This window comes from Phyllobates terribilis, unplaced genomic scaffold (assembly GCF_046119375.1).
Source record: "Phyllobates terribilis strain yellow unplaced genomic scaffold, ASM4611937v1 Scaffold_4__5_contigs__length_816908805, whole genome shotgun sequence".
In the NCBI taxonomy this organism is placed as follows: domain Eukaryota; kingdom Metazoa; phylum Chordata; class Amphibia; order Anura; family Dendrobatidae; genus Phyllobates; species Phyllobates terribilis.
The window spans coordinates 674,078,856-674,102,242 of record NW_027362764.1 but is presented as its reverse complement, the minus strand read 5'-3'; the positions used below and the strand labels follow the sequence as shown (position 1 = coordinate 674,102,242).

Here is a 23,387-nt window from a genome sequence, read left to right as displayed (position 1 = left end):
CAAAACCTTCCCTGGGCACCTGCTGAAAGCCTGGCCCCTTAACGGCCCCGGGTGCTTTTAACGCCATCATTTCCACACGGCGAGATGCGGAGTCAATAAGCACTCCTAGCCGTGGCAAGGAGCTCGGTGTCAGACCTGCGTGAAGGCGGCGGGGTAGCGTACTTAGCTGCCAACTGGCTCAGAGGCCTTGGGGCTTCCATCATCTAAGTTACTTAAGGTCGGTGTCCGGCAAGGCGCCGTTCCATGCTAGCTGAGCTGGGCAGTAGGGCAAAACGTCATCAAAATGGTCTACAGAACCCGGTGTTCCCAGGAGGTCTCCCATCCAAGTACTGTCCAAGCCCAGCCCTGCTTTGCTTTTGAGATCAGACGAGATCAGGCGTATCCAAGGTGTTAGGACCAGTAGACGCTGCTCGATCCATCGCCCGGCCAGCCTTTCTCAGGATCGCTTGGTGGCAAGCAATCTGGCCGTGACGGGGCGGGCTCCGAAGGATCCATGCAAAGGCTGTGCCGTCCCTACAGGTGTGGTTTGTTTAGCAGTGATTCACCCGCCACATCAGGTGTCTTCAAAAATGTCTCGGTGCAGGGTCTCCTGCAGGCTAAACCCTTCATCGCGGTAATGTGACAGAAAGAGCAAGCTGGACCCGTAACTTGGGGGCGGAGCGAGACGTCCAGGGGTGAATGAAGGAAGAGGGTGAGATGGATGCCAGTGACTTTGAGCTGCTCTTCAGTGGGGAGGGTCGTGTTGCCTGCAAATGTCTTCTGCTTGGGGTTACCGGTGGTTGCCTCCAGCCACGTGGGAGACGCTGGTCCTGGTGAAAAGGAGCCTAGTATTAAAAGTAAAGAAGCAACAATGCTGGAGGCCCACGGTGATCAGAAGGATGGTGGTATTTTGCAGAGACGAAATAGCGCAAGAGAGAAAGCAAATGAAAAAAAGAAAAGAGAATGAATGTGTGCACTTGTGAAAGGGAATAGAAAAAAGGCACAGAAGAGAGTGCCCCCTGCTGGTGGAAGGAAAGAAAAAGCAAAAGCCTACAGCTCCTGGTAGTCCCAGGTGGTCTCCCATCCAAGTACTAACCAGGCCTGACACTGCTTAGCTTCCAAGATCAGACGAGATAGGGCGTGTTCAGGGTGGTGTGGCCGTAGGCAGTAACAAGCCTCTCACTTGCTGCTTTTCTACTTTGACGTCTGGCTGCCGGCTGCCCTTTCCAGTGCTCAGCAAGACCAGGTCCTTTTGTGCTTTCCCTTCTCTTCAATTTTTTTGCTGGCTTCCTTAAAAGGTCTTGTAGACACAATGCCCCACTCAGAGCCGCTGAGCTCACTGATCGGCTGCAGCGCTGTCGACGGAACGTCAGCTTCACGGCCAATGCCACAAGCCGGGAGCAGAGGCGAGACTCACCGGTAGACCCGGGTAGGGTGAGTAGAGCGCGGTTAGTTGCTTTCTAATAGGCTGCAGCCTGGGATTAACTTTTAATGAAAGGGAACAATCCCTTTGACTGTCTGCAGCGCGCCACACCTAGGAAGCGCACTCTCACACACAAGCCAGCATGCACACGTGCTCGCACGTGACAACACCCCCTATCTGCCCCTACAACCTCTCCTTCACCATGCGTCAGACTCTCCTGCCTGTTTTATGATTTCAGGGCCCTAGCAGGAATCACCCCCCCTCCCCAATTTCTTCCTTGCACTGAGGTTAGCTCTTTGTCAGCCGTCTGGCTTGGTTACACAAGCTTATTTGCAGAGAAACATGTTACTTCTGCTGGCCCTCGCTAGGCGGCCGGAATCCAAAACCTTCCCTGGGCACCTGCTGAAAGCCTGGCCCCTTCACGGCCCCGGGTGCTTTTAACGCCATCATTTCCACACGGCGAGATGCGGAGTCAATAAGCACTCCTAGCCGTGGCAAGGAGCTCGGTGTCAGACCTGCGTGAAGGCGGCGGGGTAGCGTACTTAGCTGCCAACTGGCTCAGAGGCCTTGGGGCTTCCATCATCTAAGTTACTTAAGGTCGGTGTCCGGCAGGGCGCCGTTCCATGCTAGCCGAGCTGGGCAGTAGGGCAAAACGTCATCAAAATGGTCTACAGAACCCGGTGTTCCCAGGAGGTCTCCCATCCAAGTACTGTCCAAGCACAACCCTGCTTTGCTTTTGAGATCAGACGAGATCAGGCGTATCCAAGGTGTTAGGACCAGTAGACGCTGCTCGATCCATCGCCCGGCCAGCCTTTCTCAGGATCGCTTGGTGGCAAGCAATCTGGCCGTGACGGGGCGGGCTCCGAAGGATCCATGCAAAGGCTGTGCCGTCCCTACAGGTGTGGTTTGTTTAGCAGTGATTCACCCGCCACATCAGGTGTCTTCAAAAATGTCTCGGTGCAGGGTCTCCTGCAGGCTAAACCCTTCATCGCGGTAATGTGACAGAAAGAGCAAGCTGGACCCGTAACTTGGGGGCGGAGCGAGACGTCCAGGGGTGAATGAAGGAAGAGGGTGAGATGGATGCCAGTGACTTTGAGCTGCTCTTCAGTGGGGAGGGTCGTGTTGCCTGCAAATGTCTTCTGCTTGGGGTTACCGGTGGTTGCCTCCAGCCACGTGGGAGACGCTGGTCCTGGTGAAAAGGAGCCTAGTATTAAAAGTAAAGAAGCAACAATGCTGGAGGCCCACGGTGATCAGAAGGATGGTGGTATTTTGCAGAGACGAAATAGCGCAAGAGAGAAAGCAAATGAAAAAAAGAAAAGAGAATGAATGTGTGCACTTGTGAAAGGGAATAGAAAAAAGGCACAGAAGAGAGTGCCCCCTGCTGGTGGAAGGAAAGAAAAAGCAAAAGCCTACAGCTCCTGGTAGTCCCAGGTGGTCTCCCATCCAAGTACTAACCAGGCCTGACACTGCTTAGCTTCCAAGATCAGACGAGATAGGGCGTGTTCAGGGTGGTGTGGCCGTAGGCAGTAACAAGCCTCTCACTTGCTGCTTTTCTACTTTGACGTCTGGCTGCCGGCTGCCCTTTCCAGTGCTCAGCAAGACCAGGTCCTTTTGTGCTTTCCCTTCTCTTCAATTTTTTTGCTGGCTTCCTTAAAAGGTCTTGTAGACACAATGCCCCACTCAGAGCCGCTGAGCTCACTGATCGGCTGCAGCGCTGTCGACGGAACGTCAGCTTCACGGCCAATGCCACAAGCCGGGAGCAGAGGCGAGACTCACCGGTAGACCCGGGTAGGGTGACTAGAGCGCGGTTAGTTGCTTTCTAATAGGCTGCAGCCTGGGATTAACTTTTAATGAAAGGGAACAATCCCTTTGACTGTCTGCAGCGCGCCACACCTAGGAAGCGCACTCTCACACACAAGCCAGCATGCACACGTGCTCGCACGTGACAACACCCCCTATCTGCCTCTACAACCTCACCATCACCATGCGTCAGACTCTCCTGCCTGTTTTATGATTTTAGGGCCCTAGCAGGAATCACCCCCCCCCCTCCCCAATTCCTTCCGCACCTTCCTTGCCTTCCTTGCACTGAGGTTAGCTCTTTGTCAGCCGTCTGGCTTGGTTACACAAGCTTCTTTGCAGAGAAACATGTTACTTCTGCTGGCCCTCGCTAGGCGGCCGGCATCCAAAACCTTCCCTGAGCACTTGCTGAAAGCCTGGCCCCTTCACGGCCCCGGGTGCTTGTAACGCCTTCATTTCCACACGGCGAGCTGCGGAGTCAATAAGCACTCCTAGCTGTGACAAGGAGTTCGGTGTCAGGCCTGCGTGAAGACGGCGGGCTAGCGTACTTAGCTGCCAACTAGCTCAGAGGCCTTGGGGCTTCCATCATCTAAGTTACTTAAGGTCGGTGTCCGGCAAGGCGCCCTTCCATGCTAGCCGAGCTGGGCAGTAGGGCAAAACGTCATCCAAATGGTCTACAGCACCCGGTGTTCCCAGGAGGTATCCCAACCAAGTACTGTCCGAGCCCTGCCCTGCTTTGCTTCCGAGATCAGACAAAATCGGGCGTATACAAGGTGGTATGGCCAGTGGACGCTGCTCGATCCATCGCCCGGCCAGCCTTTCTCAGGATCGCTTTGTGGCAAGCAATCTGGCCGTGACGGGGCGGGCTCCGAAGGGTCCATGCAAAGGCTGTGCCGTCCCTACACGTGTGGTTTGTTTAGCAGTGATTCACCCGCCGCATCAGGTGTCTTCAAAAATGGTTCGGCGCAGGGTCTCCTGCAGGCTAAACCCTTCATCGCGGTAATGTGACAGAAAGAGCAAGTTGGACCTGAAACTTGGGGGCGGAGCGATACGTCCAGGGGTGAATGAAGGAAGAGGGTGAAATGGTTGCCAGTGACTTTGAGCTGCTCTTCAGGGGGGAGGGTCATGTTGCCTGCAACGGTCTTCTGCTTGGGGTTACCGGTGGTTGCCTCCAGCCACCCGGGAGACGCTGGTCCTGGTGAAAAGGAGCCTAGTATTAAAAGTAAATAAGCAACAATGCTGGAGGCCCACGGTGATCAGTAGGATGCTGGTATTTTGCAGAGATGAAATAGCGCAAGAGAAAAAGCAAATGAAAAAAAGAAAAGAGAATGAATGTGTGCACTTGTGAAAGGGAATGGAAAAAAGGCATAGAAGAGAGTGCCCCCTGCTGGTGGAAGGAAGGAAAAAGCAAAAGCCTACAGCTCCTGGTAGTCCCAGGTGGTCTCCCATCCAAGTACTAACCAGGCCTGACACTGCTTAGCTTCCAAGATCAGACGAGATAGGGCGTGTTCAGGGTGGTGTGGCCGTAGGCAGTAACAAGCCTCTCACTTGCTGCTTTTCTACTTTGACGTCTGGCTGCCGGCTGCCCTTTCCAGTGCTCAGCAAGACCAGGTCCTTTTGTGCTTTCCCTTCTCTTCAATTTTTTTGCTGGCTTCCTTAAAAGGTCTTGTAGACACAATGCCCCACTCAGAGCCGCTGAGCTCACTGATCGGCTGCAGCGCTGTCGACGGAACGTCAGCTTCACGGCCAATGCCACAAGCCGGGAGCAGAGGCGAGACTCACCGGTAGACCCGGGTAGGGTGACTAGAGCGCGGTTAGTTGCTTTCTAATAGGCTGCAGCCTGGGATTAACTTTTAATGAAAGGGAACAATCCCTTTGACTGTCTGCAGCGCGCCACACCTAGGAAGCGCACTCTCACACACAAGCCAGCATGCACACGTGCTCGCACGTGACAACACCCCCTATCTGCCTCTACAACCTCACCATCACCATGCGTCAGACTCTCCTGCCTGTTTTATGATTTTAGGGCCCTAGCAGGAATCACCCCCCCCCCTCCCCAATTCCTTCCGCACCTTCCTTGCCTTCCTTGCACTGAGGTTAGCTCTTTGTCAGCCGTCTGGCTTGTTTACACAAGCTTCTTTGCAGAGAAACATGTTACTTCTGCTGGCCCTCGCTAGGCGGCCGGCATCCAAAACCTTCCCTGAGCACTTGCTGAAAGCCTGGCCCCTTCACGGCCCCGGGTGCTTGTAACGCCTTCATTTCCACACGGCGAGCTGCGGAGTCAATAAGCACTCCTAGCTGTGACAAGGAGTTCGGTGTCAGGCCTGCGTGAAGACGGCGGGCTAGCGTACTTAGCTGCCAACTAGCTCAGAGGCCTTGGGGCTTCCATCATCTAAGTTACTTAAGGTCGGTGTCCGGCAAGGCGCCCTTCCATGCTAGCCGAGCTGGGCAGTAGGGCAAAACGTCATCCAAATGGTCTACAGCACCCGGTGTTCCCAGGAGGTATCCCAACCAAGTACTGTCCGAGCCCTGCCCTGCTTTGCTTCCGAGATCAGACAAAATCGGGCGTATACAAGGTGGTATGGCCAGTGGACGCTGCTCGATCCATCGCCCGGCCAGCCTTTCTCAGGATCGCTTTGTGGCGAGCAATCTGGCCGTGACGGGGCGGGCTCCGAAGGGTCCATGCAAAGGCTGTGCCGTCCCTACACGTGTGGTTTGTTTAGCAGTGATTCACCCGCCGCATCAGGTGTCTTCAAAAATGGTTCGGCGCAGGGTCTCCTGCAGGCTAAACCCTTCATCGCGGTAATGTGACAGAAAGAGCAAGTTGGACCTGAAACTTGGGGGCGGAGCGATACGTCCAGGGGTGAATGAAGGAAGAGGGTGAAATGGTTGCCAGTGACTTTGAGCTGCTCTTCAGGGGGGAGGGTCATGTTGCCTGCAACGGTCTTCTGCTTGGGGTTACCGGTGGTTGCCTCCAGCCACCCGGGAGACGCTGGTCCTGGTGAAAAGGAGCCTAGTATTAAAAGTAAATAAGCAACAATGCTGGAGGCCCACGGTGATCAGTAGGATGCTGGTATTTTGCAGAGATGAAATAGCGCAAGAGAAAAAGCAAATGAAAAAAAGAAAAGAGAATGAATGTGTGCACTTGTGAAAGGGAATGGAAAAAAGGCATAGAAGAGAGTGCCCCCTGCTGGTGGAAGGAAGGAAAAAGCAAAAGCCTACAGCACCTGGTATTCCCAGGCAGTCTCCCATCCAAGTACTAACCAGACCCAACCCTGCTTAGCTTACAAGATCAGACAAGATCAGGCATGTTTAGGGTGGTGTGGCCATAGGCAGAGACAAGCCTCTCACTTGCTGCTTTTCTACTTTGAAGTCTGGTTGCCGGATGCCCTTTCCAGTGTTCAGCAAGACCAGGTCCTTTTGTGCTTTCCCTTCTCTTCAATTTTTTTGCTGGCTTCCTTAAAAGGTCTTGTAGACACAATGCCCCACTCAGAGCCGCTGAGCTCTCTGATCGGCTGCAGCGCTGTCGACGGAACGTCAGCTTCACGGCCAATGCCACAGGCCGGGAGCAGAGGCGAGACTCACCTGTAGACCCGGGTAGGGTGAGTAGAGCGCGGTTAGTTGCTTTCTAATAGCCTGCAGCCGGGGATTAACTTTTAATGAAAGGGAACAATTACTTTGACTGTCTGCAGCGCGCCACACCTAGGAAGCGCACTCTCACACACAAGCCAGCATGCACACGTGCTTGCACGTGACAACACCCCCTATCTGCCCCTACAACCTCTCCGTCACCATGCGTCAGACTCTCCTGCCTGTTTTATGATTTCAGGGCCCTAGCAGGAATCACCCCCCCCCCTCTCCAATTCCTTCCGCACCTTCCTTGCCTTCCTTGCACTGAGGTTAGCTCTTTGTCAGCCATCTGGCTTGGTTACACAAGCTTCTTTGCAGAGAAACATGTTACTTCTGCTGGCCCTCGCTAGGCGGCCGGCATCCAAAACCTTCCCTGGGCACCTGCTGAAAGCCTGGCCCCTTCACGGCCCCGGGTGCTTTTAACGCCATCATTTCCACACGGCGATCTGCTGAGTCAATAAGCACTCCTAGCCATGTCAAAGAGCTCGGTGTCAGGCCTGCGTGAAGGCGGCGGGGTAGCGTACTTAGCTGCCAACTGGCTCAGAGGCCTTGGGGCTTCCATCATCTAAGGTACTTAAGGTCGGTGTCCGGCAAGGAGCCGTTCCATGCTAGCCGAGCTGGGCAGTAGGGCAAAACGTCATCAAAATAGTCTACAGCACCCGGTGTTCCCAGGAGGTCTCCCATCCAAGTACTGTCAAAGCCCAGCCCTGCTTTGCTTCCGAGATCAGACGAGATCGGGTGCATCCAAGGTGGTATGGCCAGTAGACGCTGTCTGATCCATCGCCCGGCCAGCCTTTCTCCGGATCGCTTGGTGGCGAGCAATCTGGCCGTGACGGGGCGGGCTCTGAAGGGTCCATGCAAAGGCTGTGCCATCCCTACAGGTGTGGTTTGTTTAGCAGTGATTCACCCGCCGCATCAGGTGTCTTCAAAAATGTCTCGGCGCAGGATCTCCTGCAGGCTAAACCCTTCATCGCGGTAATGTGACAGAAAGAGCAAGCTGGACGCATAACTTGGGGACGGAGCGAGACGTCCGGGGGTGAATGAAGGAAGAGGGTGTGATGGTTGCCAGTGACTTTGAGCTGCTCTTCAGGGGGGAGGGTCGTGTTGCCTGCAAAGGTCTTCTGCTTGGAGTTACCGGTGGTTGCCTCCAGCCACGCGGGAGACGCTGGTCCTGGTGAAAAGGAGCCTAGTATTAAAAGTAAAGAAGCAACAATGCTGGAGGCCCACGGTGATCAGAAGGATGCTGGTATTTTGCAGAGATGAAAAAGCGCAAGAGAGAAAGCAAATGAAAAAAAGAAAAGAGAATGAATGTGTGCACTTGTGAAAGGGAATGGAAAAAAGGCATAGAAGAGAGTGCCCCCTGCTGGTGGAAGGAAGGAAAAAGCAAAAGCCTACAGCACCTGGCATTCCCAGGCGGTCTCTGTTAAATGGTTAATTATGGAAATTCATTTGGAATGTTAATCGATAATCATTTTTCTGAGTTCTATGCCTCAGCCATCGTGTCTAGTTGACATGCGCTATTTGTGTGTGTATTTTTGGTTCACTACCATATGTAGAACAGGTGTCCATACGACTGGCTATAAAAGCCCATGGTACAGAAAGGGCGGGCTCTCTTGCTCTGCCCACCCCACAAGACACAGAATCTTCATGCTGAGAAGCAGATGACACGTAGGCCTGGACACATGCTGGACAAAGACATGATTTACCAGCCAGGATCCAAGGAAAGATGGGTGAATCTCAACAATTAAGCTAATTATGGACAAATGGACATTACTTTATAACTAATTATTGTATGTACCTGCTGCAATCTGATTCTTTTTAATGGACAATCCAAGAATAAATAGATACATTTTTTTATAAGAATATCGTGATATTGATACTTTGAGAAGTCCTCAGTAGAAAAAAATAATACAGGAAGAGTATTATTTTACAATGGTGAGCCAGCCAGTCCTGTTTTTTTGTTTTTTAAATTAAGTAAGTGAATTTCTTCCGTGAACAAGGGGGGAGTCCTGACGAGCTGAACAGCTGTTGTTCACGTGTCAGTAAATTCACTAGTTTGTCACGAGAAGCAGAAAGGACCTACAGACTGAGGAAAGACATGAAGCAGAGGTACTAACAAGGAACAGAATCACACAGGAAAAGAATCAGATGAACTGAAGACAGGACGTGCTGATAAAGAGAAGCCAAGGAATCTTAAGGTAAGCAAAATATGGATATAATTTCTTCTTTTGCTAAACAAAGTAATATTAATTTCAAAGTTAATATAGGAGATGACATAGAAGTTTTGTGGCTCAGTTTATACAAAGAATGTGAATTGCAGAATTTACAGTTAACTTCTAAATTGGTAAATAGAGACAAACAGAAATTGAGAAATATTCTACATTTGGTAGATTTTTTTCATAGTCTTGTGTTAGAGATTTCTAAGCAGGAAAATAGTGTAGAAGTGTCAGACGGTGATACTGATTCTGACTGTAATGTGGAAAATGAACAAGAAGTAAGACACGTGTCTGTAACTGAAGGTGACCTTGGGTCTGACCAAGAGACGGACATACAGAAACCTGACATGGGAGGAGACATGACTGACATACGAGAAACCGATATACTAGGTGACGTGGGAGGAGACGTGAGTGACGTAGGAGGAATGGACGTACAAGAGCCACTAAAAATATCAGAGAATTCTGGAATTACCCAGGCTCAACTCCAAATTAAAATGAGGAAAAATTTGCTGAAATTATACAAAATCATGCCAAAATATGATGTCAAAATCCATGCCTGTAGAAATTCAGAGACATTTGAGAGCTTCTCTGATAAGTTTGATTTATCCAATGAGGAGAGGAATCAATTATTTAAAATATGGATTCCTGTGACATTGTCCAGACGTTTACATTTAATGCCCTGTGAAAATGACTCTCCTAATGGATGGGAAAATGATTCGGACAGATTAAGATATTTGATTTATTGTGTCACAAAGGATTTTCCCAACATAGAAGATCTGCAGAAACTAAGGATTGGTAGGAAGGAATGTACATATACATTCATGTCCATATTTGAACGGTTGTACAAAGCTCTCATCAAAAATGGAAAAGTACAACATATGATAACAACTTTTGTACAAAAATTCAAATTCCTAAATTCAGTTTCCCAAGTTATGGCATCACAAAAAAATTCATTATTTGAATGTGCGCAGATGCTGGATTTTGTTAGAAAACATGAGAATCGTGAAAAGAAAATAAATCAAGCTAAATTTATAAAACCAGGAAAGGTAAAATCTTACCAAAAGCCAATATCAAACTCTCCTAGACTGAGTCATCCCCATAGTGAACTCTATCAAATACACAGAAGATTTCATATATGTTATAAGCCATATCAGCCAGTGCAAAGATCCATCTCTCCACAGAATGAGTTAATTCTCAGTCAGAACTGTGATTCTCTAAAAAGGAAAATGGCTGAAACTGATGGACAGAGACAGGTGAGACGACCAACTCACAGTGACGTCATGGAATGTGGACAGAAGAACAGGCAGTTCTCTGAGGTTTTGAAGGATAGAAAAATGTCTTTCCTAAATAGGGCGTTCCTGGAGATATTTGAGAGAGACAGAAGATTTGGTTTAGGGAGTGGCTAAGGAAAAACTGTAATTATAATGTTGTATCAAAATGTAATACAATGTCTTAATATTTATTTATAATCTTATATAGTAAAATTGTAGTTACATAGTTTCTAATAGTTCATATATATATATATATATATATATATATATACACTTGTCTAAGTAGAGATTGCGTATAATTGTATTTATATATACGTTTATAAAATATATATATATATATTAATTAATAAATTAGAACTTCATATATATAAATTTAAGTAGCAATATTTTGAATTACATTAGAACCAACCAATATATGTATAAGATATTTAAATAATTCTGTTTCTGTATGAATTTGATATTTAATTTTATTTTCTTATATTTCCTTAGAGTTTTCATTCCAAAGCAGGATTTGATCAAAGAACTCTAAAATGGATTTATTTCTTTATTCACACAGGAAGTGAAAAAAATGCATGATTTTATGTGTATAACATTTTAAAATAATAACAATATATCTAGTTGAACTATAATATATATGTAATACTTATTAATTCTTTTGTGTTGCTAATATTTTCTGTGCATGAAGTGTTCGTGCAAATTAAAGTAGCTTTACAGCATGACGTGTGACAGCTGCGGCCTTTGAACTTTGAGCTAATAGTATAGGATCCCATTCATTCTATTTTCAACTGATGTAACTTAAGACCGGGCAGCCAGTGAAAAAAGAATCTAAGACAAGAGTTTTTTCAAGTGTCTGAAATTCCAGTGACTTACTCTCATGTTATATAATATGTACTTGGGGAATAGTCAAAGAAATATAAAGATATTCAATTGATATGGCAATGCGCATTAATAAATTGGGATACAACAATTTTGGGTTAAATATATATATATATATATATATATCTAAAACTTCATATGTGGAATGTTTGAGTTGAACAGATCTGTGAATGTCAGAGTGAAGGTGACAGATGAGTAAATCAGCAGCTGCTAAGTGTGATTGATGTGACAGAGGCCTTGTATGTTTGTATGTTTGAAAAAAAAAAATGTTTCTTTATGTGAAGGCACAAAAATATATTTAATTCTGAGGAAATTATAATACATAATTAGGTATTATCTACATATATATATTTCTATATTTCTTTAATAATTATTATTTCTTGATTTAACTAATAGTGGATAAGGGCAACCACACATCAAAATGGTTTACAAAGCAAATTTATATTTAGATTAATTTTCCACATGATAATATTCTTGAATAACTATAATATTATTTTTAATGGTTACCTAAATAGGTACACACATCTCTTTAGTCATATCTATGCTACTCATCGATATGAAATTTATGCACAATATTTCTAGAAGAATAATTATTTTTAATTTGGTTCTGATATATACATAAATTTTATAAAATAATATTTTTGGTATTAAGGGGGAAAATGTGTTTTTGATCCTGATTACATAATCACTTTTGATCAATACTTATTTTCCACACATTTTAATAAAGAAGAAATAATAATAAGGTACTATGGTATAATTAAGAAGGGTATTACATGCAAAGTTGCATAATTTAATACTTTTTGGTGGTACAAGGTTATGACAAATATGAAATCATCCAAATAATGGAGATATAAGGGTATTTTTTATGGAGAATATAATTACTCTGCATTTGTTATTAAAATTTAAAGGCCTTATTTTTATTTTTATTCTTATTTTTACTCTTAATTTTATTTTTCATTTTTAAAATTTTATTCTTACTTTATACTTCTTATTTTTCTATTTTTTCATTTTTTAATTCTCATTTGATTTTTTTTTAGTTCAATATCTCAATTGGGAAAACACATTACTATTTAATAAAGTAATGTCTAATACAAGAGTATTGCTTCATTAAATATATATTGCTAAGGAAAAAAATGTTTACATTTTCTGAGTAAACACAACAATTCATTCATTCATTTATTCATTCATTCATTCATTCATTCATACTTTCATATATTTATTTATTTTGGTTCAGGAGTATACATTCTTTGATATTATTGGTTTAATAAAGATATAAAAACTTGTTTTTTCAAAATACACTGACACCTATGGGTTGGAAAAGGTAATTACACCTATGACATAAAAATGTTCTATCATGTGGAGAACTTGATTGATAATGAATTATTATCTATTATTGTTTATTATTCCAAACATAATTTATTTTAATATTTTGATAATAATTAGATGTATATTACTGATTGCTATGGTACGCTGTGATATTATAGGTTAGGAAAAACTGCCAGATTTGGTATCAGATTAGGGAATGAAGACTTCAATCAAGACATCGCAATTATGAATTCTATCTTAATAAAGACTCTTAATTTTTATAAATCAAAGAGATTCTCAAAAGTTACAAGAAGAAGTAACTGATATCCTGACGTCTCAGAAGGTAACAGGTGTGAATGCTGAGTGTTATAATAGACTGTGTCCATTACATACAATACAATTCACACCACTGATCACCAGGACGACAGAAGACCATGATCCTATATGTACTGTGTTGTGTTCAAGTTTCATCACGTTCCAGTGGTTTCTTATCACCTGCAACGCTTCAATGAAAGCTGGTGAACAGGTAATACCTGGCATATGTGTCCTGTATATAAAGGACTGAGTACTGGTTATGGTGCTATATAAAGCAGGTGTAGCGTCGGCGTCCCTGCCCTCTGCTAGGCAGGGACGCTGTTCCCCTCACCTCTCTGCTCCGAGCCCGGCGTCCTCCTCCCACTCTGCTGGCAGCGCGCGCTCCTTCCCGGCCACTGTGCTTAGGGCGCGCGCGCGCTCCCTCCCTCTTAAAGGGGCCGCGCGCGCCGTCCTAAGGAGTCCCCGGCCAATGGCCGGAGGACTTCACCATATATAAGGCACCTCCTCCAAAATGGAGGTGCCCGAGCAATGTTGTTGCACTGTTCACTACTCTGCTTCAGCCCTCAGGTCCCATTGCCAGTTACCTGCCAGATACCTGCCAGATTCCTGCCAGCTTGCTGTCTTATTCCTGCCTGACATTCTGCTACCTGCATGCCAGCCTGAGGTCTGACGGTCTGCCTTACTACTCCTGTCAGTCTGTCTAAGGACCAGCTTGCCCGCTCACCTGGGAGCGCACATCAAATACCTGCCTGCTTGCCTGAGGTCCGACGGTCTGCCTTCCAACTCTTGTCAGTCTGTCTATGGACCAGCTTGCCCGCTCACCTGGGAGCGCACATCTGCTACCTGCCTGCTAGTCTACCTGGAGGCTCTGCCGTCACGTGCTGTGACCACCTGCCTGTCCAGTGACTCCTGCCCGCTCACCTGGGAGCGCTCATCTGCCGCCTGTCTGTTGGTCTTCCTGGAGGCTCCGCCGTCACATGCTGTGACCACCCGTTTATCCAGAGACTCTCGCCTGCTCACCTGGGAGCTCACGTCTACCATCAGCCACCACAGGTTGTACCAACCCTTTACCCAGAGACTGCCCCGGTCACTTGCCGTGACCATCTGCCCGTTCACCCTGAGACTGCCCCGGTCACTTGCCGTGACCATCTGCCCGTTCATCCAGAGACTGCCCCGGTCACTTGCCGTGACCTCCTGCCCGTTCTTCTAGAGACTGTCCCGGTCACCTGCTGTGACTGCCTGCCTGGTCGCCACCCGCTCCCTTACAAGGACCGCCCCCTTGTATAGTAGCTCAGAGGTTCCGCCTCCCAGACCCGTTACAGTTTGCTCGGGCCATGGAACCCGGTGGCACCCAAGCTCCCTCGCTCTCGGACCTCTGTCATGAACTGTCCCGTCAGAGGTCCCAACAGGAGTCCATCCTGGGTCACCTGCGGAATGTCAATTCTCGCCTGGACACTCTGACTGCTCCACCAGCAACCACCGCCATTGCCATGACTCGCAACCCGGCAGCTCCGCTGCCCACCAATACCATGGTATCCTACCCCGGACCCCGGCTTTCTGCACCTCCTCGCTTCGGAGGCGACTCCGCCCAGGCTCGGGGCTTCATAAATCAGTGCACCCTGCACTTTGAACTCCTGTCCCACCAGTTTAACTCCGACCAGGCCAAAATTGCCTTCATCATGTCCCATCTCACCGGGGAGGCCCTGGCCTGGCTAAATCCTCTATGGGAGAGAGGAGACCCCCTGGTGTCCGACTTGCCTGCCTTTCTCATGGCTTTCCGGAAAGTCTTCGACGAACCCGGACGGAAGACCTCATCCGCATCATCTCTGCTACGCCTCCGTCAGGGAAGTCTCACCGTGGGCCAATATGCCATACGGTTCCGTACCCTTGCCTCGGAGCTGGCCTGGGATAACGACGCTCTGGTATCCGTCTTCTGGGAGGGTCTGTCCGGCCGTATTAAAGATGAACTTGCCGGTCGGGACATTCCTACCACTCTCGATGACCTAATAACTCTTGCCACCCGGATTGACCTACGGTTCCAGGAGCGTTCCAAAGAGGTCACCCGTGAGAGGAGGTTTCCACGTCTAGCTCCTACTTTTCAGAAATCCGTCTCTCCCCAGGTACACTCTCCTGAGCCTATGCAGGTCGACCAGACCAAGATGGTCAAAACCCGTCAGGACTTACGCCGTGCCGAAGGGAGCTGCTTCTACTGTGGCAGTAAGGAGCACCGGATCCGTACCTGCCCGGAGAGGTCGGGAAATGCCTGTGTCTAGGTTCGCTCAGAGAGGTCAACCTAGACAAGAATAAATCCTCTCCATCTCTGCTACTGTCAGTCTCTATTATCTGCGGGGAGAATCGTTATTTCGAACTAGCCCAACTTGCCTCTGGAGCTGCCGGGAATCTTATCTCACAGTCCCTGGTAGAAAAATACCGCATTCCCACCAAACCTCTGGCTGTACCATTATCTGTCGCTGCTGTGGATGGGGGCCTCTTACCACGTCCCATCCAACTCATCACCGAATCCGTAACTCTGCAGGTGGGAATGCTGCATTCTGAGAGCATCTCTTTTCATGTTCTGCCTGGACTCTCTCACGCCCTCTTACTAGGTCTACCTTGGCTCCAGAGACATGCACCCGTGCTTGACTGGCAGACCGGAGAAGTCCTTCGCTGGGGACAGGACTGTCATAAGACTTGTTTGGTTCCTGTTCATCCCGTCCGCCTTCTCCTACCCCAACTTATCTACCTGGACTTCCGATTCCCTAATGGTCATTTGCTGATGTCTTTAATAAAAAGGAGGCAGAGACATTACCCCCTCATAGACCATACGACTGTCCTATCGACCTGTTACCCGGTACTACTCCTCCCCGTGGGCGTATTTACCCATTGTCCGCTGCTGAGACCCGGTCGATGTCCGAATATATTGAGGAGAATTTGGCCAGGGGATTCATCCGGAAATCTACCTCCCCGGCGGGAGCAGGCTTCTTCTTCGTAAAAAAGAAGGACGGCTCTCTCTGTCCCTGTATAGACTATAGAGGCCTTAACCAGATCACGGTGAAGAATAAGTACCCCCTTCCGCTCATTCCAGAATTATTTGATCGCCTGAGGGGGGCTAGAGTCTTCACCAAACTGGACCTCCGTGGGGCGTACAACCTGGTCCGTATCCGTCAAGGGGATGAATGGAAGACTGCATTCAACACCCGGGACGGCCACTATGAATATCAGGTAATGCCCTTTGGTCTCTGTAACGCTCCTGCCGTCTTTCAATAGTTGGTCAATGACATCTTCCGGGACCTTCTCTACTCCTGCGTTGTGGTGTACCTGGACGACATCTTGGACTTCTCTCCGGATCTCCAGACTCACCGGAGGGACGTTCGTCAGGTCCTGCTCAGGCTCAGGCAGAACCACCTCTTCGCTAAATATGAGAAGTGCCTCTTTGAGCAGATCTCGCTTCCTTTTTTGGGCTACATTATTTCTCAGACCGGCCTACGAATGGATCCAGAGAAACTGTCTGCCATTGAGAAATGGCCCCGACCGGAGGGGTTGAAGGCCATTCAGCGGTTCCTGGGCTTCGCCAACTACTACCGCCTCTTCATACTGCACTTCTCTTCCCGGACTGCCCCAATTTTTGCGCTCACCCATAAGGGTACTAATCCCAAAGAGTGGCCGCCCGAAGCAGAGGAGGCCTTTCTTTCCTTAAAACAGGCCTTCTCTTCTGCCCCGGTGCTGCATCGTCCGGACGGCAACAAGCAGTTCTTTCTGGAGGTTGACGCCTCCTCCTCTGGAGCCGGAGCTGTACTTACTCAAAAATCTTCTTCCGGGAGGATGGTAACTTGCGGCTTCTTCTCCAAACTCTTCTCCTCTTCTGAGCGCAATTATTCCATAGGAGACCGAGAGTTATTGGCCATCAAGCTGGCATTGGAGGAGTGGCGTTACCTACTCGAGGGGGCTCTTCATCCGGTAATAATTTACACTGACCACAAGAACTTGGCTTATCTCCAGCATGCCCAGAGGCTTAATCCGCGCCAAGCCCGGTGGTCCTTGTTTTTTGCTCGCTTTGATTTTGTTCTACATTTTCGCCCGGCTGACAAGAACATCAAAGCAGACGCCTTGTCCCGATCCTTTCTGGTATCTGATCTCGAGGAAGAACCTAAACATATCATCGATCCCGCCAGAGTAATGCAGGTGGCTCCCGTGAGTCTAAATCGTCTCCCTCCCGGTAAGACGTTCGTATCGGTACCTGATCGGGAGAAGATCCTACACTGGGGTCATTCGTCTAAACTAGCTGGCCACGCCGGTCAGAAAAAGACCCTCCAGCTTATTTCCCGGCACTACTGGTGGCCTAACCTGCGCAAGGATGTAATAGACTTTGTTTCTGCCTATGTGTCCTGTGCCCGCAACAAAGTTCCGAGACACCTGCCAGCCGGTCGCCTTCTTCCTCTGCCAGTACCTGCTGCCCCCTGGCAGCATATAGCGATGGACTTCATAACTGATCTTCCCGTCTCTGCCGGTTGTACGGTCATTTGGGTGGTCGCTGACCGCTTTTCCAAGATGGCTCACTTCATTCCCCTGCCAGGCCTCCCGTCTGCACCCGAGCTGGCTAAAGACTTTATCCGCCACATCTTCCGTCTTCATGGCCTGCCCCGTCACATCGTGTCGGATCGTGGGGTACAGTTCACTTCTCGTTTCTGGAGAGCCACTTGTAAATTGCTAGACGTCACCCTGGACTTCTCCTCCGCTTACCACCCACAGTCTAATGGTCAAGTGGAGCGGATCAATCAGATCCTGACCAGTTACCTCCGGCACTTCGTTAATGCCCACCATTCTGACTGGGTGGATCTCCTGCCATGGGCCGAATTCTCGTACAACAATCACGAGAGCGAATCTTCCTCCAAATCCCCGTTTTTTGTCGTCTTCGGTCAGCATCCTCGGATCCCGTTTCCCGTCTCCACCTCGGTGGACAATCCGGCTGCGGAATCTCTTGTTAACAAATTTTCCTCCACATGGGAGAGTACCCGGTCCGCACTCCTTCTGTCATCCGAGCGTATGAAAAGACATGCTGACAAAAAACGTCTGGATCCTCCTCAATTCCGTCCAGGGGATAAGGTCTGGCTCTCGTCCAAGTATGTCCGGCTCAAGATTCCTTCCTATAAGTTAGGGCCTCGGTTCATCGGTCCTCTGGAAATCATCAGTCAGATCAACCCGGTGGCCTATAAATTGAAACTCCCGGCCAACTTGCGGATCCCTAACTCCTTCCATGTATCTCTCCTCAAACCTGTGGTACTTAACTCTTTTTCCAAGTCTACAGGCACGCCTCCTGCTCCGGTTTCCGCTGAAAACGAATTTGAGGTAGAGAACATTCTGGCCACCAAAAGGGTAAGAGGGAAGACCTTTTTTCTAGTAGATTGGAAGGGGTTTGGTCCTGAAGAGAGAACGTGGGAGCCCCGGGAGAACATCCATGCCCCTCTCATCCTTGCTAAATTTCTGTCTGGCCTAAAAAAGGGGGGGCCTAAAGGGGGGGTACTGTAGCGTTGGTGTCCCTGCCCTCTGCTAGGCAGGGACGCTGTTCCCCTCATCACTCTGCTCCGAGCCCGGCGTTCTCCTCCCGCTCTACTGGCAGCGCGCGCTCCTTCCCGGCCACTGTGCTTAGGGCGCGCGCGCGGTCCCTCCCTCTTAAAGGGGCCGCGCGCGCCGTCCTAAGGAGTCCCCTGCCAATGGCCGGAGGACTTCACCATATATAAGGCACCTCCTCCAAAATGGAGGTGCCCGAGCAATGTTGTTGCACTGTTCACTACTCTGCTTCAGCCCTCAGGTCCCGTTGCCAGTTACCTGCCAGATACCTGCCAGATTCCTGCCAGCTTGCTGTCTTATTCCTGCCTGACATTCTGCTACCTGCCTGCTAGCCTGAGGTCCGACGGTCTGCCTTACTACTCCTGTCAGTCTGTCTAAGGACTAGCTTGCCCGCTCACCTGGGAGCGCACATCAACTACCTGCCTGCTTGCCTGAGGTCCGACGGTCTGCCTTCCAACTCTTGTCAGTCTGTCTATGGACCAGCTTGCCCGCTCACCTGGGAGCGCACATCTGCTACCTGCCTGCTAGTCTACCTGGAGGCTCTGCCGTCACGTGCTGTGACCACCTGCCTGTCCAGTGACTCCTGCCCGCTCACCTGGAAGCGCTCATCTGCCGCCTGTCTGTTGGTCTTCCTGGAGGCTCCGCTGTCACATGCTGTGACCACCCGTTTATCCAGAGACTCTCGCCTGCTCACCTGGGAGCTCACGTCTACCATCAGCCACCACAGGTTGTACCAACCCTTTACCCAGAGACTGCCCCGGTCACTTGCCGTGACCATCTGCCCGTTCACCCTGAGACTGCCCCGGTCACTTGCCGTGACCATCTGCCCGTTCACCCAGAGACTGCCCCGGTCACTTGCCGTGACCATCTGCCCGTTCATCCAGAGACTGCCCCGGTCACTTGCCGTGACCTCCTGCCCGTTCTTCTAGAGACTGTCCTGGTCACCTGCTGTGACTGCCTGCCTGGTCGCCACCCGCTCCCTTACAAGGACCGCCCCCTTGTATAGTAGCTCAGAGGTTCCGCCTCCCAGACCCGTTACAGCAGGAAAGTGTCAAGTTAACCCTTGCTTTACTGACCAAAGACGTCACATCTGTTCCAAAAGTGACACGAGACCAGTGCGGACACACCGAAGATTCCAAAGACGATCCAACGTAAGTCCAGGTGACACTGCACAGATATTAAAGCTACATTTCATCCATGGACTTTGTTTTCTTATCAACTGACACACATGATCTTTCTAATAAAGAGTACAGTTTATGGACTGAACAATAATGAGCACAATTATGGACTGTACAATATCTACATGCTGTAATTTATTTCAAAGGAGTTTTCATCTAAAGACTGTGTTATAAAAGAACCAAGAAGAAGACAAGACAACGACCCGATGACATCAGATGATGACGATTGAACCCGCGATTGCTTCAATTTAGATATAGGGAAGTATAATTATACATATTAAATGAATATTAGTCACGGCTTACCATAACATGAATTCACATCATTATATAACAATAATCCGATATTGATACTATTATTACTATTATTATTATTATGGAAATTTAATGATATTGCCAAGGAAGAAGGAAAGAAAAAATGATTGATGAATGTATCTTCTTTTGAGAATTTTCAGTTAAAGTCCTTTTATTCTCAAAAAGGGGGAAATGTTAAATGGTTAATTATGGATATTCATTTGGAATGTTAATCGATAATCATTTTTCTGAGTTCTATGCCTCAGCCATCGTGTCTAGTTGACATGCGCTATTTGTGTGTGTATTTTTGGTTCACTACCATATGTAGAACAGGTGTCCATATGACTGGCTATAAAAGAACATGGTACAGAAAGAGGGGGCTCTCTTGCTCTGCTTACCCCACAAGACACAGAATCTTCATGCTGAGAAGCAGATGACATGTAGGCCTGGACACATGCTGGACAAAGACATGATTTACCAGCCAGGATCCAAGGAAAGATGGGTGAATCTAAACAATTAAGCTAATTATGGACAAATGGACAATTACTTTATAACTAATTATTGTATGTACCTGCTGCAATCTGATTCTTTTTAATGGACAATCCAAGAATAAATAGATACATTTTTTTATAAGAATATCGTGATATTGATACTTTGAGAAGTCCTCAGTAGAAAAAAATAATACAGGAAGAGTTTTATTTTACAGTCTCCCATCCAAGTACTAACCAGTCCCAACCCTGCTTAGCTTCCAAGATCAGATGAGATCAGGCATGTTCAGGGTGGTGTGGCCGTAGGCAGAGACAAGCCTCTCACTTGCTGCTTTTCTACTTTGACGTCTGGCTGCCGGCTGCCCTTTCCAGTGCTCAGCAAGACCAGGTCCTTTTGTGCTTTCCCTTCTCTTCAATTTTTTTGCTGGCTTCCTTAAAAGGTGTTGTAGACACAACGCCCCACTCAGAGCCGCTGAGCTCACTGATCGGCTGCAGCGCTGTAGACGGAACGTCAGCTTCACGGCCAATGCCACAGGCCGGGAGCAGAGGCGAGACACACCGGTAGACCCGGGTAGGTTGAGTAGAGCGCGGTTAGTTGCTTTCTAATAGCCTGCAGCCAGGGATTAACTTTTAATGAAAGTGAACAATCCCTTTGACTGTCTGCAGCGCACCACACCTAGGAAGAGCACTCTTACACAAAAGTCAGCATGCACACGTGCTCGCACGTGACAACACCCCCTATCTGCCCCTACAACCTCTCCGTCACCATGCGTCAGACTCTCCTGCCTGTTTTATGATTTCAGGGCCCTAGCAGGAATCACCCCCTCCCCTCCCCAATTCCTTCCACACCTTCCTTGCACTAAGGTTAGCTCTTTGTCAGCCGTCTGGCTTGGTTACAAAAGCTTCTTTGCAGAGAAACATGTTACTTCTGCTGGCCCTCGCTAGGCGGCCGGCATCCAAAACCTTCCCTGGGCACCTGCTGAAAGCCTGGCCCCTTCACGGCCCCGGGTGCTTTTAACGCCATCATTTCCTCACGGCGAGCTGCGGAGTCAATAAGCACTCCTAGCTGTGTTGCCTGCAAAGGTCTTCTGCTTGGGGTTACCGGTGGTTGCCTCCAGCAACGCGGGAGACGCTGGTCCTGGTGAAAAGGAGCCTAGCATTAAAAGTTAAGAAGCAACAATGCTGGAGGCCCACGGTGATCAGAAGGATGCTGGTATTTTGCAGAGATGAAATAGCGCAAGAGAGAAAGCAAATGAAAAAAAGAAAAGAGAATGAAAGTGTGCACTTGTGAAAGGGAATGGAAAAAAGGCATAGAAGAGAGTGCCACCTGCTGGTGGAAGGAAGGAAAAAGCAAAAGCCTACAGCACCTGGTATTCCCAGGTGGTCTCCCATCCAAGTACTAACCAGGCCCAACCCTGCTTAGTTTTCAAGATCAGACGAGATTGGGCATGTTCAGGGTGAGAAGAGCGCAGTTAGTTGCTTTCTAATAGGCTGCAGCCAGGGATTAACTTTTAATGAAAGGGAACAATCCCTTTGACTGTCTGCAGCGCACCACACCTAGGAAGCGCACTCTCACACACAAGCCAGCATACACACGTGCTCGCACGTGACAACACCCCCTATCTGCCCCTACAACCTCTCCGTCACCATGCATCAGACTCTCCTGCCTGTTTTTTGATCTCAGGGCCCTATCAGGAATCACCCCACCCCCCCCAATTCCTTCCGCACCTTCCTTGCCTTCCTTGCACTGAGATTAGCTCTTTGGCAGCCGTCTGGCTTGGTTACACAAGCTTCTTTGTAGAGATACATGTTACTTCTGCTGGCCCTTGCTAGGCGGCCGGCATCCAAAACCTTCCCTGGGAACCTGCTGAAAGCCTGGCCCCTTCACGGCCCCGGGTGCTTTTAACGCCATCATTTCCACACAGCGTGCTGCGGAGTCAATAAGCACTCCTAGCCGTGGCAAGGAGCTCGGTGTCAGGCCTGCGTGAAGGCGGCGGGGTAGCGTACTTAGCTGCCAACTGGCTCAAAGGCCTTGGGGCTTCCATCATTTAAGTTACTTAAGGTCGGTGTCTGGCAAGGCGCCGTTCCATGCTAGCCGAGCTGGGCAGTAGGGCAAAACGTCATCAAAATGGTCTACAGCACCCGGTGTTCCCAGGAGGTCTCCCATTCAAGTACTGTCTGAGCCCAGCCCTGCTTTGCTTCCGAGATCAGACGAGATCAGGCGTATCCAAGGTGGTATGGCCAGTAGACGCTGCTCGATCCATCGCCCGGCCAGCCTTTCTCAGGATCGCTTGGTGGCGAGCAATCTGGCCGTGACAGGGCGGGCTCCGAAGGGTCCATGCAAAGGCTGTGCTGTCCATACAGGTGTGGTTTGTTTAGCAGTGATTCACCCGCCGCATAAGGTGTCTTCCAAAATGTCTCGGCGCAGGGTCTCCTGCAGGCTAAACCCTTCATCGTGGTAATGTGACAGAAAGAGCAAGCTGGACCCGTAACTTGGGGGTGGAGCGAGACGTCCAGGGGTGAATGAAGGAAGAGGGTGAGATGGTTGCCAGTGACTTTGAGCTGCTCTTCAGGGGGGAGGGTCGTGTTGCCTGCAAAGGTCTTCTACTTGGGGTTACCGGTGGTTGCGTCCAGCCACTTGGGAGACGCTGGTCCTGGTGAAAAGGAGCCTAGTATTAAAAGTAAATAAGCAACAATGCTGGAGGCCCACGGTGATCAGAAGGATGCTGGTATTTTGCAGAGATGAAATAGCGCAAGAGAGAAAGCAAATGAAAAAAAGAAAAGAGAATGAATGTGTGCACTTGTGAAAGGGAATGGAAAAAAGGCATAAAAGAGAGTGCCCCCTGCTGGTGGAAGGAAGGAAAAAGCAAAAGCCTACAGCACCTGGTATTCCCTGGTAGTCTCCCATCCAAGTACTAACCAGGCCTGGCCCTGCTTTGCTTCTGAGATCACATGTGTTCAGGGTGGTATAGCCGTAGGCAGGGACAAGCCTCACACTTGCTGCTTTTCTACTTTGAAGTCTGGCTGCCGGATGCCCTTTCCAGTGTTCA

The 23,387-nt window shown here is 48.9% G+C and overlaps 1 non-coding gene and 11 pseudogenes across 1 annotated transcript; all 12 read right to left on the bottom strand.

Annotated features, from left to right (window-relative positions):
* Window positions 1–285: 285 nt before the first annotated feature.
* LOC141269314 (5S ribosomal RNA) lies at window positions 286–405 on the bottom strand (annotated as a pseudogene).
* A 621-nt stretch (window positions 406–1,026) lies between these two features.
* LOC141268228 (5S ribosomal RNA) lies at window positions 1,027–1,145 on the bottom strand (annotated as a pseudogene).
* A 922-nt stretch (window positions 1,146–2,067) lies between these two features.
* On the bottom strand, window positions 2,068–2,187 carry LOC141268483 (5S ribosomal RNA; annotated as a pseudogene).
* A 621-nt stretch (window positions 2,188–2,808) lies between these two features.
* On the bottom strand, window positions 2,809–2,927 carry LOC141268227 (5S ribosomal RNA; annotated as a pseudogene).
* A 943-nt stretch (window positions 2,928–3,870) lies between these two features.
* Window positions 3,871–3,990, bottom strand: LOC141269322 (5S ribosomal RNA; annotated as a pseudogene).
* A 621-nt stretch (window positions 3,991–4,611) lies between these two features.
* LOC141268226 (5S ribosomal RNA) lies at window positions 4,612–4,730 on the bottom strand (annotated as a pseudogene).
* Window positions 4,731–5,673: 943 nt separating this feature from the next.
* Window positions 5,674–5,793, bottom strand: LOC141269321 (5S ribosomal RNA; annotated as a pseudogene).
* Window positions 5,794–6,414: 621 nt separating this feature from the next.
* On the bottom strand, window positions 6,415–6,533 carry LOC141269074 (5S ribosomal RNA; annotated as a pseudogene).
* A 943-nt stretch (window positions 6,534–7,476) lies between these two features.
* Window positions 7,477–7,596, bottom strand: LOC141267163 (5S ribosomal RNA). Its single transcript, XR_012321176.1, has one exon. It is a non-coding gene; the product is annotated as a 5S ribosomal RNA (ribosomal RNA).
* A 14,096-nt stretch (window positions 7,597–21,692) lies between these two features.
* LOC141268777 (5S ribosomal RNA) lies at window positions 21,693–21,811 on the bottom strand (annotated as a pseudogene).
* Window positions 21,812–22,467: 656 nt separating this feature from the next.
* On the bottom strand, window positions 22,468–22,587 carry LOC141268000 (5S ribosomal RNA; annotated as a pseudogene).
* Window positions 22,588–23,208: 621 nt separating this feature from the next.
* On the bottom strand, window positions 23,209–23,317 carry LOC141269951 (5S ribosomal RNA; annotated as a pseudogene).
* Window positions 23,318–23,387: the final 70 nt, after the last annotated feature.